Source organism: Sinocyclocheilus anshuiensis, unplaced genomic scaffold, assembly GCF_001515605.1.
Source record: "Sinocyclocheilus anshuiensis isolate Anshui unplaced genomic scaffold, SAMN03320099.WGS_v1.1 scaffold1010, whole genome shotgun sequence".
Taxonomy (NCBI): Eukaryota; Metazoa; Chordata; class Actinopteri; order Cypriniformes; family Cyprinidae; genus Sinocyclocheilus; species Sinocyclocheilus anshuiensis.
This window is the reverse complement of record NW_015537936.1, coordinates 1250783-1259893: the sequence shown is the minus strand read 5'-3', so window position 1 is coordinate 1259893 and position 9111 is coordinate 1250783. Positions and strand designations below refer to the sequence as shown.

Here is a 9111-nt window from a genome sequence, read left to right as displayed (position 1 = left end):
CACATTGGACCCCACTGTACATACCAGTGCACTGCAGAGGGGTCCAAAAACCTCAGAACATTTTTACCATAAAGTTACAGACCTCAATTCTGTGTATATTAGATAAAATATTATATACTAAATAATAATAAAATAATAAGAAGAGTAAAATAATAAACAAACATTGTATTTATTTAAAAAAGACAAAAAGCTAAATAAATAAATAAAGTGAAAAAAATCTGATGGATATGGCGCCATCTATCGACACGTGAAAGACACTGAACATTGTGTTTGTGGTTGAAATATTGAACACTAGGGGACACACGAGTCCATCACATCACAGTCTCAAATATGTATTTTACTGCATTCCTCTTTGAGTCTTTTATCTGTTTTTTTATATATGTACATTAGTGTTTATTCTATTGATTGTGCCTTACGTTGTTGGATGTCCTGAGTTGTACAATTCGCAATGAAAAAAAAAGCCTCTTCGGAAATCAGTGTCTGTATTAATAAATAAAAGAATAATAATAATAAAGAATATAAAATATAGCAACATGCTCAATAAATTACCTCTATAATCAAATTAATAAAATAAAAATAAATGGCATATAACTTCTAAAAACGTCTTATAGACAAAGTAATAATGTATTATTATTATTATTAGCTATTATACATATAGGAATAAAAACTTCAATAAATATTGTACTTCGGTGAAAACTGTAGCTACCGTAGTATTTTGCATGGGGAAATAACAGGCTGCCATGGTTTCAACGAAAAGAAAGCCTACTTTAATTACAATATCGTTTTATTGTTTTCCAAGTGTACGCGCTCTTTGGTATGATCGGACGCACGCGTCGCCTGGCGTGCTCGGAAGACGTGCTGCGTCATTTCCGCTCTCCACAGAGAGCCAGGAGGGTGGGGACAAACAGCTGGTAAGTGATGCCGTGATCCGACCGCCTATCGGGCTGTTTTTCACACCGATAAACGCCTTTCCCGGAGCCACTACAGGTAGGACCTGAGTCCGTTAATGCCCGCCGCCCCGGAGAGGCCGCGAGCGCTTGTGTTTTGACGTGTTTGAGGTGTTTTTCAATCCGTGTCAACGAGAGATGCTAACGGCTAACTGAGATTAGCTCCATAAACACTGATGGTTTTTGTATAATCATTAGAAACGCCATTTCGGTGCTGTTAAAGGAGCGTAACGATAGCAGGAAAGCACTAAAGTGGTATTTCAGCGGTTGTGAAGAGGTTTTGGTTCGTTTGTATCGGTATTGAGCCGTTTAAATCTCATCAAATCTGCTGCAGTCTGACTCTGATATTAATTACTTCAATTAATGGCGTAATTAACTGCTCCCGGGGTCCCTAAATTACACTGGGGCTGGAGACCCTTCAACGCCCTGAAAAAGCAGCGATACGCTTCATTGTAGCCCTTTAACACCCTAATGACAGCCGACGGGTGTTATAGACGCCCAAACCCCTGGCAAGTGTCATTGGGAATGAATTAGTGTTTTTATGGGTGTCGAAAACTATTAGATTTGGGCTGAAATGGACAATCGTTCATATTATATCAATGCAAATATAATCATTCATCGTAATCAGGTCATCTCGGGCTCTTTAGTGGTAGTTTATCACCGGGTAACTGGTCCTAACTGCTAGTTTTGGTTGGGCTTGGTTTTGTTTTCGTTGGAATGAGTGTTTAGGAGATCACAGACTGGTTTATTTCAATGAATTGTGTGTGTCAGAGGATCTATCCGGGTGTCAGGAGGATCCAGGTTCCTGTAGTGGTTCTACTGGCTGTAGCTCTCAGAATATTTCAGGATATTTATACTCAACTGCACACCAATGTGTAACCCTGTACGTAGCTTAAATTACACTTTGCAGTGTGAAGTTAAATGTATTTGTCGCCCCGTAAATGAAAAAGTTTGCTGGAGCATTTCTGCTGTACTTTCATTGGATTGGATTTGGTTGTTTTTGGGGTTCTTCAGCAGTTGGTTTTGTTTCAGGACCCAGATTTTACATTGCATGTCAGCACAGAGCCAGATTTGGTAATCATCATGACCGAATGTTGAAATTTGTAATTATTATAATTTAGTTTATTCTTGTTTAATAAGTCAGAAGTACATCACATTTATATGAACATTGCTATACTATGTAGTACATTTCAAATGCCTGATTTATTTCATTGCAAAATATAATTATATTATATCCCTTATAGAGTTGGATATATGAGAATGTCCAACTTTTTCTGTACATACAGTATACTCGCATATGGTGATATACTATATAGAAATATATAGTATAATATATCTCAACTGCTTGATTGCTTGTATCGTTGCAAAATGTAATTTATCGTCCAGCTCTAATTTAGTAAATGCGTCGACTAAGACTTGAATATATTCAAATATAATAAACATGAACATCATGATTTTCTGCAAAGTTGATTTAAAGCAGTTTGTGTTAAAAGGGCCATACAAATAAATTTAACTTGGTCTATGCAAAGTATATTTTCATTGCAAGTGTGTAATGTAGTCTCATTTTATTTAGTGTTTTTTTTATGGTTAGTGTTTTTTTTATGGTTTAGTGTTTTTTTTTTTTACGTGTGCAAAATTTGCAACCTCAGGTCATCCAAGATGTAGATGAGTTTGTTTCTTCATCAGAATTGGAGAAATGTAGCATTGCATGCTATATTTCTCCAATCTCCAATCTATTCCCATGAAGAAACAAGCTCATCATGAAGGTGAGTAAATTTTCAGCAAATTCATTTTTCCGTGAACGATTCCTTTAAGGATGAGGGCATATAATGCAACCCGTCAGTGTTGACTTCTAATTTGACTATAGGTCCTGCCAAGTGATAGATGAGAAAAGATTCGATGTACATTTGATGTCAACAACTAAAGATATGTAAAGCATTTCTCCTCCTTTTTAAAAGTTGTCCCATTATATTATTTCCATTTAGTACCATTTTTTCCTGCTCTCTGAAACCTGTTACACACAAACATGTTACACATGCTGTATTTCTATGCAAACGTAAAAAACAGCATTTAACACTGCGTGATTGCGATCCTAATTATTAGTTTCCACATTCTTCACCCTGGATTCCGCAGAAGCCTGTGATTAGTTTGTTAGATGAATGTGAATAGGTCAGTTGCGCTCTATTCTGTGTGAACTTTTTATTGTGTTTTGCAACAAGGCTTTTGGTTGAACCCTCTTTTGAAAAGTGCTGCGAGCAGACGGCCGGCCCCTCTGAGCTATTGTAGCCCGACTCTCGAATGAGACTCGCTGGCAATGGCTTCTCTGAGTTCATGTGGAATGTATTTCCTGTTTGGGTCCCTTCACTTTGAGAATGAAAGAAAAAGCATGACTCGCTGCTTAATGGATGCTGCAGCAGTGCTAGTTATTTAAAGAAGTATTTTGATCATGATCGCCCGGAACGTTTCTTTTTTTTGTTTCTGACCTGTTGACAATGCAGGAATATTTTTATAGTCTGGGAGATTTTGCACTGTGCGTGAAATGGATTTGACCTATTTTTGTGGTCGGAAGGGTGGAAAGGAAATATTTTTGTGTTTGTGTGTTATCTATCGAAACAAAATAATTTAGAATCAAACCCGTGAGAATGATGCTTCTAGCATTTCAGTTTTGCATTTATTTACACAAGCGTTTTTTTTTTCTGGACTCCTTTTTAATGGTTAAATTAACTTTTATTAATCAAAAAGCATGTCTAATTAATTAAAATCATGAAACTTAAACAATTTAACATCAATTTATTAAAAGTTTAACAAAAATTACGTTTAGGGCCCTATGAAATGAAATTTTTCCAAATTCTGATTTAGCATGTCTAATTATTTGAAAGCATAAAAACAAGTTTCATTTATTCTTACAATAGCCTTATGATTTTTTGCTCAGAAATTCTGTGTTGTGTATTTACATTTTTAAGGCATAAAATATTAATTTAATCTATCTTTTAAGTAATGAAAATTAAACACATTTAATGTTTTGGAAAATAAAGGTAATTTAATATTGCAATTAAAACATTGAAGAAATATTGTATGATTATTCCTTAAAAATAAGGTTTTAATAATTTTAGTAGTAGTAGTAGCAGCCTATTACGTACATTCTACTGAACAATAGTAATATATTTCTGCTCAATGCCTTCAAGTTAAACCGAACTTTTATTTTGACGGGTTGCTGTGAATACCTTTACATTTCTGTGTGTATATGATATGAGGATAGTTTTACTCAAATGAAACGGTCAAATGCTCATGAAGTGACTCTCAGGGCAGTTCTGGAGATGTTGTTCATGTATTTATGTCCTCATTTAGTGAGACGGCAGACGCTAAAATCACCGCGAGCGTCACGCTCACTTCAGTAACGTTACGAGTGGTAAACAAAACCGCCCGTCTGCGCCAATCATTGACACAGAGACACGCATAATTAATATTTAAATATGAATAATTTTGTGGCTTAATATTTACAAATACTAGTGGGAGTGTGCTCACTTGTGTGTATGTGTGTGTGTGCGCGCGCGCATCGGGGCGAAACTCTGCTGTGCGCGATGCAGAGAGCGCGACCATAACGTAGAGGCCGAAATGACATGCCGTCATGTAAATAAGATAAATGACATAAGGCTATTTAGTTTGTTTAATAAAAGAACAAGGTATAGACATGTTCTATCGGAAAGGTAACTTTAAATGACTTCTGTTGTGATCTGGCGCTATAGAGAAAATATAATTAAATAAAATTAACTTGACCTTCAAGCGGGGCGGAGGGTGCCGTTGGGGGGGCGGGCCGCCCCCCTAAACTAATGGCAGGGGAAACACTGCAAATTAATTTATGCAGGTCTTAAAGTCTTAAATTTGAGCCAAAAGTCTTAAATTCATAGTCGTGGCTTTAAATGTTGAATCAAAAAATGATTTTATTCCTCAGTATTTTTGTCTTCTTTTAACATGATTGAACATCCTTAAAACACATTTACTAAAAATGAATATATTAAGTCTTGTTTTCAAAGAAATTGGACAAAATTAAGTGAGGTTATGCTTGACACAAGAACAAATATCTGTCAATGAGGTATAAAAAAACCTTTTTATCTTTGAATTTTAATTATAAACTCACTTCATTTTGATCAGTTTCTCAGAAAACAAGACTTTTTATCTCATTTTGCTCCACAAGTAGCTGTAGCGTGATTAAATAAGAATCAAGATACCAAGACAAAAACACTGTGGATGGACAGCAGCTTTTGATATATTAAAAGTTTTATCCAAAAAAGTAATAAAGATCTGTTTGAAGTTGCATTTGCAAACTTTGAAGTGATGCTAATAGAACTCAGTTTGTGCTTCTTAGACATTTAGAGAACATTCTGATGAACTGTTTCCTTCAATTTATTACTTACTTGATCTTTAAAAGATCTTAAATGTACTTTCATAAAACCTGCAGAATCCCAGTATTGGCATTTCTGTATGTTTATATATGTTATGCATCCTTGATCTTTAAAAGATCTTAAATGTACTTTCATAAAACCCGCAGAATCCCAGTATTGGCATTTCTGTATGTTTATGTATGTTATGCATCCTCCTGTGAAACACAATCATGTCTGTTTCTTTATTTGACCAGCGTTTGGAATATGAGCAGCGGTGTTGGCTAATACTGTTGCTATGGAAATAATGCTCAGGTCATCCGTGAGTGGCCAAACGTGCTGTTTCATGAAGTTTCAGTTCTCTTTCTCAGAATAATTCTTTATGACTTTGTGCAACATATAGCGATGTTTGCTCTTATGACAGTCTGTGAATGTAGAATTGGTTTTCTTCGCTTTCTAGCTCAGTTCAGATGGACGTTTCAAGGTTGCATGCATTTCGGTTTGGATACATGTGAGGTCTGTGTGTGTGTGTGTGTGTGTGTGCTGCTGGCCGGGCCGGCGGGCTGAAAGATATCCCCCTAACAAAGCATTCCAGTGTTGTTGGGAATATGCTGCATTCTCTTGCTGACTGCTATTGCAGTTTAGAATGTCACAATGGAATCTTTTCATGGGGGAAGGGCGTGTGTGTGTGTTTCTAACACAAGTCAGATTAGCCATTTTCACTCTTCATGGATTTTTTTCATGGAGTACTAAGTTTTGTTTGAAGCAGAACATAAGTAGCTTCATCTTTTTAGAACAAGTTTGTCTAAAAGTTTACACTCTTTAAATTGTGTTAAAGAAGTATCGAGCTTTTAGAATGTAAGTTAAACTTTAAACTATTGCAATTAAAACCTCAAGTTTTGCTGTTGGCATTAGTTGTTGTCTTCAATACTTTGAATTCTCAGTCTTTACTAAATGAATCACCTTAAAGTCACAAAAAACAACCCATTTTTTAGGCCTGGAAATTATCACAGATTTCACAAATTGATTTGATTCACAAGCCCTTGATTTGATTCTGTTCTGATTCCGATTTGATATCGATTCATTTGGATATATGTCAGGTACATGTTAATTTTTCTTAAGCTAAACATTTCTACAAGCTGTAGACTATACAAGGAACCCTGTTTAGTTGGTACACTACTGTATTAAAGGGTAAAATTAGTCCTATTTATTTTTAGGTTGAACAATCAACACTCAAATAAAAACTTGAATGCAAGTTGAATACACACTTTTAAACTGTACACAAGACTGTTTTTATATCAACTTAAGTATGTAATTATGTTTCCACTCCAATTCAGTGTTGAAACACAAACATTTAAATGGTGTCATGAAAACAGTTTTATGACAGATTTATTCAAGCATATAATAAACGAGATTGCTAACAGGTTAAGTAAAAATAAGTAAAAACTTTTGAAAAAAAAAAAAGTACATTTATATAAATTTAGTTTTATTGACGTCTTTCCACGGCTGAAACACTGAGCGATCACATGAGACATGAAACAAGTTGTACTGTATCTTTTAATAACACCTGATGTTCACATTTATTTCATTCTATAACTTGTAGTAAAAAGAAAAAAATGATCGGTTCGTGTGCGGCCTGAACTGAGGCGGCTGCAGCAGTAATCTGTCACACCACATTAAAGAGCACCAAATCAAATAAAAAAAACGTTTTTTGTCTTATTGCAAGCAACTCGTCTCTGTTCTGGACTTGCACAAACTGTGTTGCAATGCAATCGTTTTCCAAAATGTCATTTATGTGTAAATATGAAGTCTGTAATCGCCCGTTAACACAGGCCAGAGACGCTGAAGACGGACGCACAGAGAAAAATACTGTAGCAGGCAGATCACTCACTGTTCATGATGCACGAACTATTGGAAGAAAATCCTCAATATTGATTTGGGGGTTTATATGAATGTGTTTCTGAGGGGAACTGACTGTCTTCAGAAAAGTTTACGTGGTATTTTCTTTTAATCTCGTCTCTGTGTCGTTCATAGTAAAGCAGTGTTTCAGCGCAGCTGCTTTGTTTACAGCGGTAATCAAGGAAATGCCGTATGTGGTGTTCCATTTGTCTCATCGCTCCAGCCGGGACACGGCATCACAGTATGTGAGGGGCGTAACATTTCCGTCTCACGCTTGAGGTATTCGGCCAATCACAACGCACTGGATAGCTGGCCAATCAGAGCACACCTCACTTTTCAGACCGATGAGCTTTGTAAAAATCGCGTTTCAGAAAGGCGGGGCATAGAGGAGAAACAATAATGTACAGTATGTGGAAAATGTGTTTTTTGAACCTTAAACCGCATAAACACATTTCATTACACCAAATACACAAAATAATGTTCTTTTTAGCAACATCATATGACCCCTTTAAACTAGAATATTGCTGGTTATTGCAACAGAAGATATTATACTTTTTTTCTGTGGTAATAGATAATAATCTGTATTTAATTTAACCCACTAATACTCCTCTTCAATCAATAGAAATCAGTATGTGAATTGCACAGCATCTTAGCTATTTATTATCTCAGATTTTTAGGGATTTTTTTCTCCCCCTCAAATTTTCCTATCAGAAAATCTTTAGAAAGCAGATCAGCCATCCATCAGCTCGCTGATGATGTCATCTGAAAAACAGGTGTTGCAGGAAGGACTCTGAGTTTGAGCGAGTTTCACCGAGGGTTGAGTTTCGCAAACATGTCCTCATGAGAGCAGGGCTCTCCTCCACGCGCGCTGCTGTTTTCTCATTAGCTAAAACCAAAGATTTTGAGGAACAAAGAGCACATTCAAAACAAATGATTTCTCTCACTGTTACCAGTTTATCCACGGCAGAATCGGAGCCGTCAGGACTGCTTATAGTAAGCAATGAGATCATTCAGCATGAATGCAAGACTCTTTTGTCTTAAGCTTTGTGTTTGCAGAGGTCACACTATTCCAAGTTTGCCAAAGGCCACGAGAGGAAAGTCTTCCCTCGAACGCTTTTGTTTAATGTTAAATTGCTGTTTAGTGATGGATCTGGGATTTCTGTTGGGTCTCCAAATGTATGAGGAAATGCGGTTTCTGAAGTAATTAGGTGTCATTTGAGTCATAAAAACAATTAAAATCTTTTTTGGCATGCCAGAACCCTTACAGGTTTATAGTAATGATGTTGATGAGTAAATGCACGTTCACTCTAAATGTTTTGTGCATTCCTGTTACTGTACCCGTATCGTTGCCGCTGTACGGTTTTAGATGCTTGGTTTGGCCTGATATCTGGAGCTGTGATGGCTTTGGACGGGGTTTACGTGGGGTAGTTTCTTGCTGTTTGGTTTCTGAGGTAACTAGCCTAAACTCGTTTGCTTGTCTACTTTTCCTCGTGTATAATTTCCTGAGGAAAAAAACCCAAGCAGTCTCGTCTTCATTAATATTCCTGAGCGCTAAAATCGTGAACACCAGCAGTGCTTCCCACAGGTTTGAAATATGCACTCTTAAAAATAAAGGTGCTTCATTTTTGGTTCCACAAAGAACCATTCAGTCAAAGGTTCTTTAAAGAACCATCTCTTTCTTACCTTTTTATAATCTGAAGTAGTGCTGGGCGGTATACCGGTTCATACCGAATACCGGTGTTTATTTTTGTTATGATATGAATTTTTAAAAATACCGCAATACCGGTGTATGTCGCTTAAACAACGTTCGGAACGCAACACTGTTTGAAAGGGGTCTCTTTTCACTGTTGCACTGTGGTGAGGGAACAGCTGTATGTGTTACTAAG

The 9111-nt window shown here is 36.4% G+C and overlaps 1 protein-coding gene across 1 annotated transcript in view; it reads left to right on the top strand.

Moving 5' to 3' along the window:
• Window positions 1-911: 911 nt before the first annotated feature.
• The window catches only part of garre1 (granule associated Rac and RHOG effector 1), a 44388-nt gene continuing 36188 nt past the window's right edge, over window positions 912-9111 (top strand). Inside the window, exon 1 of the mRNA XM_016448026.1 lies at window positions 912-987. The gene's annotated coding sequence lies outside the window, so the exon portion shown is untranslated. The remainder of the gene's footprint in view (window positions 988-9111) is intronic.